General features: G+C 34.8%; 1 pseudogene; it reads right to left on the reverse strand.

Annotated features, from left to right (window-relative positions):
- Nucleotides 1–2,895, reverse strand: part of LOC107478172 (trihelix transcription factor ENAP1-like) — a 5,564-nt pseudogene extending 2,669 nt beyond the window's left edge.
- Between the last annotated feature and the right edge of the window lie 7,312 nt (nucleotides 2,896–10,207).

Below are 10,207 nucleotides of genomic sequence, written 5' to 3' on the forward strand. Positions count from 1 at the left end.
AAGGCCAGGGGCTCTGGTAACTGCCGCCGGATTCGGAAACCCTAGCCTTCTCGATCTTGTACTTCTTCTTCAGCGTGTCGATTCGGTTTTTGCACTGAACATCGGTCCGGCGAGTTCGCTTGGTTGTGGTAGTGGACGTTCCACCTAGGACGGCGCCGCCGTCTCCGGCGTGGAGTTCGTTGACGGCATCGGCGACCTCCTGCCAGTGCTTCTGACGGAGGTTACCACGGTTGAGTTCAAGGTAACGGTCGCCCCAGGCGTCGATGAGGGTGAAGGTGGCTTCCTCGTTCCAGCAGTCTTCGCGGCCGGGGAACGGAGACGACGACGTCGGAGGCGGGCGCGGCGGAGCGGCGGTTGCGGAGGTGGTGGGCGACGGTTTCTTTCTGTGTTATGTATGGGGTTTTTTTTGTGCGGCAACGAGTACGACGATAGTCGTTTACCGTGCGTGAAAACACATTCTTGTTCTCTGTTTTCGCTCTTTTTCTTTTTTTCCTTAATTTGTTTTAGGTTATTTTTTTGTTTACGTTTTAGGTTAATTTTGGCAAAAGCAATATAGTTTTTCTGTATGTGTGTTGGCCCATTGGGCAAAGTACAAGATCGGTTTTGTGATTATGGTCTTGAAGACTTCAACTATTTGGGTCTTTAGTCTTTTTGCCTTCTTACTGGCAACAGCCAACGGAAAATATACTTGTCAACTGATATATTCATTAGAAAAAAAAAGAAACATTTCACATTAAGGAGATTTTATGGTTTAGATGTTGATTTTTATTAGCACAGAGCATATTCTATGTCACATGCCACTACTGACTTGCTCAAAATAGTGATCAGCCCTTTTCTGTTGTCTTGGGCCAATCACGAAAATTTTCTCTTGGTTTTTTAGACTGCTGGAAATCCTTTTTGGGGTGAGGGTGTGGATCAGTTTTTGTTAAGACTTCTAGTCTTGCAATACAAGAAAAAAAAATTTTAATAAACATTTAGAATGAGAAAACCAACTTGAATTGGTTTAATGGTTAGTTTCCTGGTTCACGTAAGTAAATGTGGGGAGCTCGAATCCTAATTTATTCATACAACAATTCACGGATTAATTTTTGACTTATCAATTGAGAAATATCATGAAAAAAATAGGTAGAGTAGGATAGAGTTTGGATTCAACCTTAATTAGGTTGAGAATTTATATAAACTGAGTTAAAATAATTTAAATTAGAACTAACTTTTATGTAAAAAACAAAAATGATCTTTTCTTAGAGCATTTCTAATATTTGATATTAATTTCATTTTATTTTGAGTCCCACAAGATGTCACATAAGTATTTGTGAGACCATATATCATAAAATTTAATTTGAAACTTAATGTAAAATTTGTCACTCCAATATTTGATTTTATTTCAATTAAAATTTTAAATTATTTTTAATTATTTCAAATAATTTTAATTAAATTATAAAATTAATAATTATATACCACATTTAAAAGATATTACACACTAATAAAAATAAATTTTAAAATATTACCTAACTAAGCATAACAACATTAATTTTGGATTATCGGATTTAAAAAAAATTGCAATAAAAAATTAAAATTTTGTGAACATAAATATGGAGAATTTTATGTATTTAGATCGGGAGAAAAATTAACATTTTGTAAATAATTAAAAAATTACATTAAATTAATTTGGATATATATTTTTACCAAATTGATAAAAAGATAATAAAAAATAGAATAATAAAATGCAAAGTATAACTGAGTACATCTAATTTATTTGACTAAATTTTAATTGAGTTTTTGTTACAATATTAGAATAAAACAACGTTACAATAACAATGCTACAGTAATACTGTGTTCATTTAATAATGAGTTTATAGAAGTAGTAGCTTTTCACTCTTTCTTTTTTAAAATGATATGGTATCTTCTTACCAATATCAGTATCATTTCGTAAATGGTATCCAATATAAATTTCAATTTTAAATCTTTAGTGATACTCAAAATTAATCACATTAAAATTACTTTTAGTAGTTAAGGATCTTTTGCATTTAGTAAGAGATTTTTAGTTTAACGTCCACTTGAAATATATTTTTGTATAAATATATAACATATAAATATAAAGCGGGTTGATCGGATATAATTGAAACTCAATTCACACCCTATCCTATTCATTGCAAATCGAATTGACAATCCTATCTGACTGAATTAGATCGAATTAAATACTCGCAGATAGAATGCATATTTACCATCCTACCATATTTTTATTTTTATGCCACATACTGTAAGTTGTTTTCTTTTTCAAAAACAATTTATTAATGCTGATTTTAAAAGATAGATTTTTTCAAGTGTAAAAATTATATTTAGTAAATTAAATAAAATTGATTTTTAATAAACATAAATTATAATAATTATGTTTGATAAAATTACTTTTAAATTTTAAAATAATCTTAATAGATATAAATATGATAACGAATAAAATTAAATATTGATATTTATTAATATACAACATTCTATTAAATTAAATTTTATCATTTTAATATGTATAAGTTAGCTTTGAGAAATATCTTCTTATTTTCATTACTTTGTTCCAATTTTATTTCTCATAGCTTTGGATATAATCAAACTAGTCAACGAACTGGGTTGCTAAATCAATAGTTTAACCAATTAGTTGAAGGAAAATTATAATATACAAATCAATGAGCATACAGAGATTCATTTATTTCTTTTGCGTCAGTTTCTAAGGGACACGTGGTTAAGGTATCGAGGTAGAGGGAGGCGGCGTGACAGGTTTGTTGCATAGGAATTCTTCATGTCTGATGGTTGGCTTGCAGCAGCTGTAACGGCGCCAGATATAACGTCCGTGCAAACGTAATGGTCGGTTGGACTGGACTTCATATTCCCCAAAAATGGACCCATTAATACGCTTTGTTGTCATTGTTTTCTCCTTGTTATGAGTGGAGAGAAAAATGAATTATCGTAGTCCAAAAAAAGGTAGTCGAGAAAAAAAAAACAAACGAGTGAAAAAAACGCAAAAGAAAAACGGACCAAAAGAAAAATTGTCCCTACAGTAAAACTGCTACACCAATAGGGTTATGACAAGTTTACTACATGCAGCTGCATTTGTTGGTTTTGACTGGAGTATTAATGTGATTTTTGGGTCTTAACAATGAGAAATATTCAATGAAAATAAAAAGAAAAATAGAATACAATAAAATAAAATTCAATGGAAATAAAATAGAAAAATTAAAAGTATGCATGAATGCTGTGAAGCACACTTAATTGTTGAGGTGAAACCAAAAACCAAAGAGGGAAAAAGTAAAATGAAAAAAAAAGAGGAAGAGAAATGAACATATATTATATCATCTTGCTTTCTTTGTCTACCTTTTAAGTTAAACCCGTGAAAAAATACAACAATATAGAAAAAGATATTGTCGAAGTTCAAAATAAAGTAGCTTCAAATGATTCAAGGAAATATTTTGACCGAATTGTTTAGTCATTTTGAAAATAATGCTAAATATTGTATTATACAGGTATTTTATAATATATAAATTAATGAATAATTATTGTCTTATCAACATCTTAAATTTAAGAAGTACTTATAGTTTTTTAGAATTTAATACATTGTATTTATAGTGCAAAGGAAATAAATATACACAAACGTATAAGTGTTAATTTTATTGCTATCAAGGATGGGCGGTTGGTTAAGAAAGAAATGATGAATTAGAAAATTTAAAGTTACAATAAATTATAGACAAAACATAATTTTTATGATTACAATTGAATAGCCAAGCATTGATACCTCTATCTTATATAAAAAACATGATAGTAATTAGAGCAAGGGTTAAGTATGATTGTGAACCCGATGGTTATAGGGAAAAATGTTTTTTATCGTGATCTTTTTCTTAAATACTACATCGAAATTAACGTTAAAAGCAGTGCTATGATCGTCCAGGGGACGATTTTGTCCTTACTTCGATATCAGTATCGCCGGAGTCGTCGGCCGCACCCCAAAGCACGTTGCACTCGCCACGAACTGTGCCCAAGCCGTGCCGCGAGTCGCGGGCTTGTTGTCACGATGCACCTCGCCCGTTGTGGTTTAGTTCATTGTCGTTGTCGGGGAGGTGGTGGTAGGGGGGAGCAGTCGTGTTCCTCCCGTCCTCCAGTAGTGTCTCTTCCTCAAATAGTAACTTCTAAACCATCCATTCTAGAGGGGGCAAAACTTTCAGGTCAATAAATGGTGGTCACAAGTAACTCATCTGAGTGTCGATGAATGTTCTGGATAATTAGGGTTACGGATTTTTGGTATCTTGTAATTGAAGATGAATTTGGGGGGTTATTGGTTATTATAACTGGATCTGAGGTTTGCTCATTCAAGAAGAAGGATATTAGTTCTAGGGGTGTAATCGGTTCGGTTTGCTTCGGTATTGACCGTAAAACAACTGAACTGGCCTGTATGGTTCTGAAGTAATGGCAACCATTTGGGTTGCTGCTTTATGGACAACCGAACCGAATAGAAACGACAGCGGATCGATTTGGTCAGTTATTTCAGTTTTTTAAAGCCTAATAATCATAACTTAAGTCACCATAAAATGAAGTTTAAAACCCTGAATGACTTAAAATAAGAAGAGTATATGACGTCTGAATTCAATACAATTTCAACTTGACCCAACAGTTAAACATACGAACGAAGACAGTTAGAAATGGCTAACAAACAAAAAAAACTAACACACTTTGAAACACATTTCCGATTCGGTTCGGTCTTGATGGAGCCAACGGAGAACCGAACCGAACTGATCGGTTTAAGTAGGAAAAAATGAAAGAAAGCAATTTTTTCCAGTTTATCAATCAGTTGTTGTAAACCTCGGTACGATTTTGCAGTAAATTTCTAATCGGTTCGGTTACTTACACCCTTAACAGAAGATATGAAGATAACAAAATTGAAATTGAAGAGTAGTGTGTGTTTTATGATATTTTTAAGTACATATAAATTAGTTTAATTAAGACAGAGCAGAAGATCGGGTATATAAAATTATAAGTCATGTTATTATCGGTACTACTGTTTGCGGTAAAGGAAAAGGGTTACCCCTAATTGTGAAAACCAAACCGGATCGGCGGATCCGACCGGAAGAACGGTGAACCCGACCATGAACTGGCTAGGTTTGTGCCTTGGACCGTTTAAGGACGGTAACCGCCATGAACCGGGTGGACTCTATGGTGGACTCTATGGTGTTCCATGGCACACATCCCAATCTGTGATCTAGCCCCATTCATATACGTTCACACCAGGAAAAAAGCTTGCGTTCATTTCCTTGTTTCATGGGAAAATAATGTATATTGATATTGGATAAATACGAGTAAAATATAAATACAACCGGAAACGAATTTTTTAGTAAAATCGCATTTTCATGGTTAAACAATTGTTGAAGGGTATCTTGGAAGAGATTAATTGAGGTATTAAGGTAACTGATCTGGATGCACCAATCAATAAATTCCTCGTTATGCATGCCAAGCCTTATTCATGTTAATGTGCATGCAACACGTGTAACTGAAACATGTAAACTTAACGGCATGGCACTGGGAAACACTTCACACATGCATAAACCTAATTAGTATACTATTGAAGGCCAAAGCAATTGAGGATGGGAGTGAAACTACAAGACATATGTTAGCCTCAAACCGTGTTTATTAAAAGGGAATTAAAAATGTGTTACATTATATTGAGAAACAGTTTTTTTTCCTTTTATATGAAATAGTAGCAGGAGAAAAAGTATACTTGTATAAACCATGATATAAATATGCCAATGAGTAACTGTTACATTCACGACGAAGGAAGACTTGTTGCTTGTGAACAGAGTCGACCAAAGACAGTGATGGTCGTCGGATACTAGTTGCATAGCTTCCATAGACTGTTGCTAGACACATTGGTAGAGCGGCAATTATGCATGTCGCCCCGGCCTTCCTGAATGTGAAATTGGCCATGGAGTGCAACAGGGGAGGGAGCGCTCGTTGTTGGAGTCTTAGAAGCTTGATAAAATGTTTGCCAATTTCACCCAATCCCATAATTGGATTCGCTTATGACCAAAGACGGCGGGGAATTTTTCTTTGCATCGTGTGGGAGGGTTGGTTTTAGCCATTTTTGTTGCCCTATAAAGGTTTGCCGTGTTGAATTGGTGTATGGGTTGTGACGTGATTCGGGTCTAACCCTTATTGTGATTTCACCTTGGTTTCAAGGAGGAGCCTGGTATTTATAGAAGAAAGGGTGAGTTGGCCTTGGGGGATTCTAACAATGTATCCCTGAAAAATTGATTACCCCTTGCGACATCGTTTATACTTTGGTCGGGGGCTCTTTACTTTCCCGCCAAGTCCCAACCATCCACCATGTGCGCAAGCATGATGGGACAAGGTGATTGACAGGACTGAGCGGATAATTTATACGCTTTTTGGCATTGTTTTTAGGTAGTTTTTAGTATGATTTAGTTAGTTTTTAGTATATAATTATTAGTTTTTATGCAAAAATCACATTTTTGGACTTTACTATGAGTTTGTGTGTTTTTCTGTGATTTTAGGTATTTTCTGGCTGAAATTGAGGGACCTGAGCACAAATCTGATTCAGAGGCTGAAAAAGGACTGAAGATGCTATTGGATTCTGACCTCCCTACACTCGAAGTGGATTTTTTGGAGCTATAGAAGCATAATTGACGGGCTCTCAATTGCGTTGGAAAGTAGACATCTTGGGCTTTCCAGAAATATATAATAATCCATACTTTGCCTGAGATTTGATGGCCCAAATTGGTGTCCAAACATCGGTCAGAGACCCTTTTCTGGCGTTAAACGCCAGAACTGGCATAAAAGCTTGAGTTAAACGCCCAAACTGGTACCAGAGCTAGCGTTTAACTCCAATAGAAGCCTATGCACGTGAAAGCTTCAATGCTCAGCCCAAGCACAATCCAAGTGGGCCCCGGAAGTGGATTTCTGCATCATTTACTTATTTCTGTAATCCCTAGGTTACTAGTTCACTATAAATAGGACCTCTTACTATTGTATTTTCATATTTTGATCATCTTTGATCTTGGGATCAGGTCTTTGAACCCTTTTTCGGTTGTTCATGTTATCTAGGAGGCATGGCTGTTCGGCCATGCCTAGACCTTGTTCTTATGAATTTTCAACGGTGAAGTTTCTACACATCATAGATTAAGGTGTGGAGCTCTGCTGTTCCTCATGAATTAATGCAATTACTACTATTTTCTATTCAATTCAAGCTTACTCTTGTTCCAAGATATCCATTCGCACTTCAACATGATGAATGTGATGATCAAGTGACACTCATTACCATTCTCACTTATGAACGCGTGCCTGACAACCACTTCCGTTCTACCTGAAAACAAGCTTGAATGCATACCTCTTGGCCTCCTAGTCCACGACGCATGGTTGCCTCTCCTGACAACAGAGCCTTCCATTCCGTGAGATCAGAGTCTTTGTGGTATAAGCTAGAATCAATTGGCAGTATTCTTGAGATCCGGAAAGTCTAAACCTTGTCTGTGGTATTCTGAGTATGATCTGGGATGGGATGACTGTGACGAGCTTTAAACTCACGACTGTTGGGCGCAGTGACAGTGCGCAAAAAGATCAATAGATCTTATTCCAATACGATCGAAAATCGATAGATGATTAGCCTTACGTAACCCATAGCCGGACCATTTTCACTGAGAGGACGGACAGTAGCCATTGACAACGGTGATCCCCCAACATACAGCTTGCCATGGAAGGGAGTACGCAAGATTGGATGAGGACAATAGGAAAGCAGAGGTTCAGAGGGAACAAAGCATCTTCATACGCTTATCTGAAATTCCCACTAATGAATTACATAAGTATATGTATCTTATTTTATGTCTTATTCATCTTTTAATTCTCAAAACCCTATAACCATTTGAATCTGCCTGACTGAGATTTACAAGGTGACCATAGCTTGCTTCAAGCTGACAATCTCCGTGGGATCGACCCTTACTCACGTAAGGTATTACTTGGACGACCCAGTGCACTTGCTGGTCAGCTGCGCGGAGTTGTGAAAAAAGTGTGCGTATCACAATTTCGTGTACCAAGTTTTTGGCGCTGTTGCCGGGGATTGTTTGAGTTTGGACAACTGACGGTTCATCTTGTTGCTTAGATAATGTATTTTTCTTTTTATTTTCTCCTTCAGAATTTTTAAGAATGAATTCTAGAGTTTCAGATGATGCTTTTATCATCACAGGAGCTAGTTGATTCCCATCAATTAATTTTGAGTTTCTTATTTTCTTTTTCAAAATAATTTTCGAAAAAAGAAAAAAAATAATACAAAAAAAATCATAAAATCATAAAATCAAAAATATTTTGTGTTTCTTGTTTGAGTCTAGTGTCAATTTTTAAGTTTTTGTTACCCCAAACTTAATTTTTTTTAATTGCATGTTTTTGTTTTTCTTGCAAATTTTCGAAAACTCATGCATTGTGTTCTTCATGATCCTCAAGTTGTTCTTGATGATTTCCTTTGTCTGATCTTTAAATTCTCTTGTTTTGTGTCTTTTGTTGTTTCTCATGTGCATTCTCAATTTGTTAATGTCTCTAGTATGAAAATTTCTAAGTTTGGTGTCTGGCATGTCTTTCTTTTCTTAAAAATTTTTTTCAAAAAAAAAATATATTCTTGATGTTCATCTTGACATTCAAAGTGTTCTTGCATGCATTGTTTATTTGATCTTAGTTTTTCATGATTAGTTTCATTTTGTTATTTTTCTCTCACATCATTAAAAATTCAAAAAAAATTCAAAATTATGTCTTTTCAAGTCAATAATACAGAGAATTGAAGATTCAGAACATACAGCAGAGGAATCACAGAGAAAAAGCTGGGCGTTCAAAATGCCCAGTGCAGAAGGAATTCTGGCGTTTAAACGCCAGCCAGGGTACCTAGTTAGGTGTTTAACTCCCAAGGAGGTAGACAAGTGGGCGTTAAACGCCAGAATGGATACCATTCTGGGCTTTTAACGCCAGGATAGCACCAAGGAGGTAGTTTTGTTTTCAATTCAAATCTTTTTCAATTTTTCAAGTTTTAAAACTAATTTTTCAAAATCTTATCTTTTTCATATCCTCTCTTATCTATCTTTTTCAAAATCAAATCTTTTTCCTTTTTGTTTTAATATTTTCGAAAATCCTTTCTAACCATTAATGTTGTGATTCAAAAATTTTAAGTTTGTTACTTTCTTGTTAAGAAAGATTCAATATTTGAATTTTAGAATCATATCTTTTAATTTCTTGTTAGTCAAGTCATCAATTTTAAAAATCAAATCTTTTTCAACCATATTTTTTCAATCATATCTTTTTAAAAATCAAATTTTCTTCAATCATATCTTTTTAAAATAAAATCTTTTTCAATTATATCTCTTTTAATTTGATTTCAAACTCTTTTTTTTCTATCTCCTTATCCTTTCAAAATTATTTCCAAATATTTTTCAACTAATCACTATTTCTTATCTTTTTCAAAACCACCTAACCACTTTTCCACTTACAATTTTCGAAAATCACTAACCACTTTTTCAAAAATCTTTTTAATTAACCAATTATTTTAATTTTAATATTCGAATTTCTTCTCCCTCCCATCTCTTTCTATTTAATCACTAACACTTATCCTCCTTTGATAATTCGGACCCCTTCTCTCTCTATAAGTTCGAATTCCTCTCTCTACCTCATCCTTCTATTCTTCTTTTCCTCTAACACATCAAGGAATCTCTATACTGTGACATAGAGAATTCTATACCTTCTTTGTTTTCTTCTCTTTCATATGAGTAGGAACAAAGATAAAGGCATTCTTGTTGAAGCTGATCCTGAACCTGAAAGGACTCTGAAAAGGAAGCTAAGAGAAGCTAAAGCACAACTCTCTGGAGAGGACCTGACAGAAATTTTCGAAAAAGAAGAAGACATGGCAGCCGAAAATAACAATAATGCCAACAATGTAAGGAAGGTGCTTGGTGACTTTACTGCACCAACTCCCAACTTCTATGGGAGAAGCATCTCTATTCCTGCCATTGGAGCAAACAACTTTGAGCTTAAGCCTCAATTAGTTTCTCTGATGCATCAGAATTGCAAGTTTCATGGACTTCCATTGGAAGATCCTCATTAGTTCTTGGCTGAATTCTTGCAAATCTGTGACATTGTTAAGACCAATGGAGTTGATCCCGAGGTCTACAGACTCATACTTTTCCCT

Source organism: Arachis duranensis, chromosome 3 (genome assembly GCF_000817695.3).
Source record: "Arachis duranensis cultivar V14167 chromosome 3, aradu.V14167.gnm2.J7QH, whole genome shotgun sequence".
In the NCBI taxonomy this organism is placed as follows: domain Eukaryota; kingdom Viridiplantae; phylum Streptophyta; class Magnoliopsida; order Fabales; family Fabaceae; genus Arachis; species Arachis duranensis.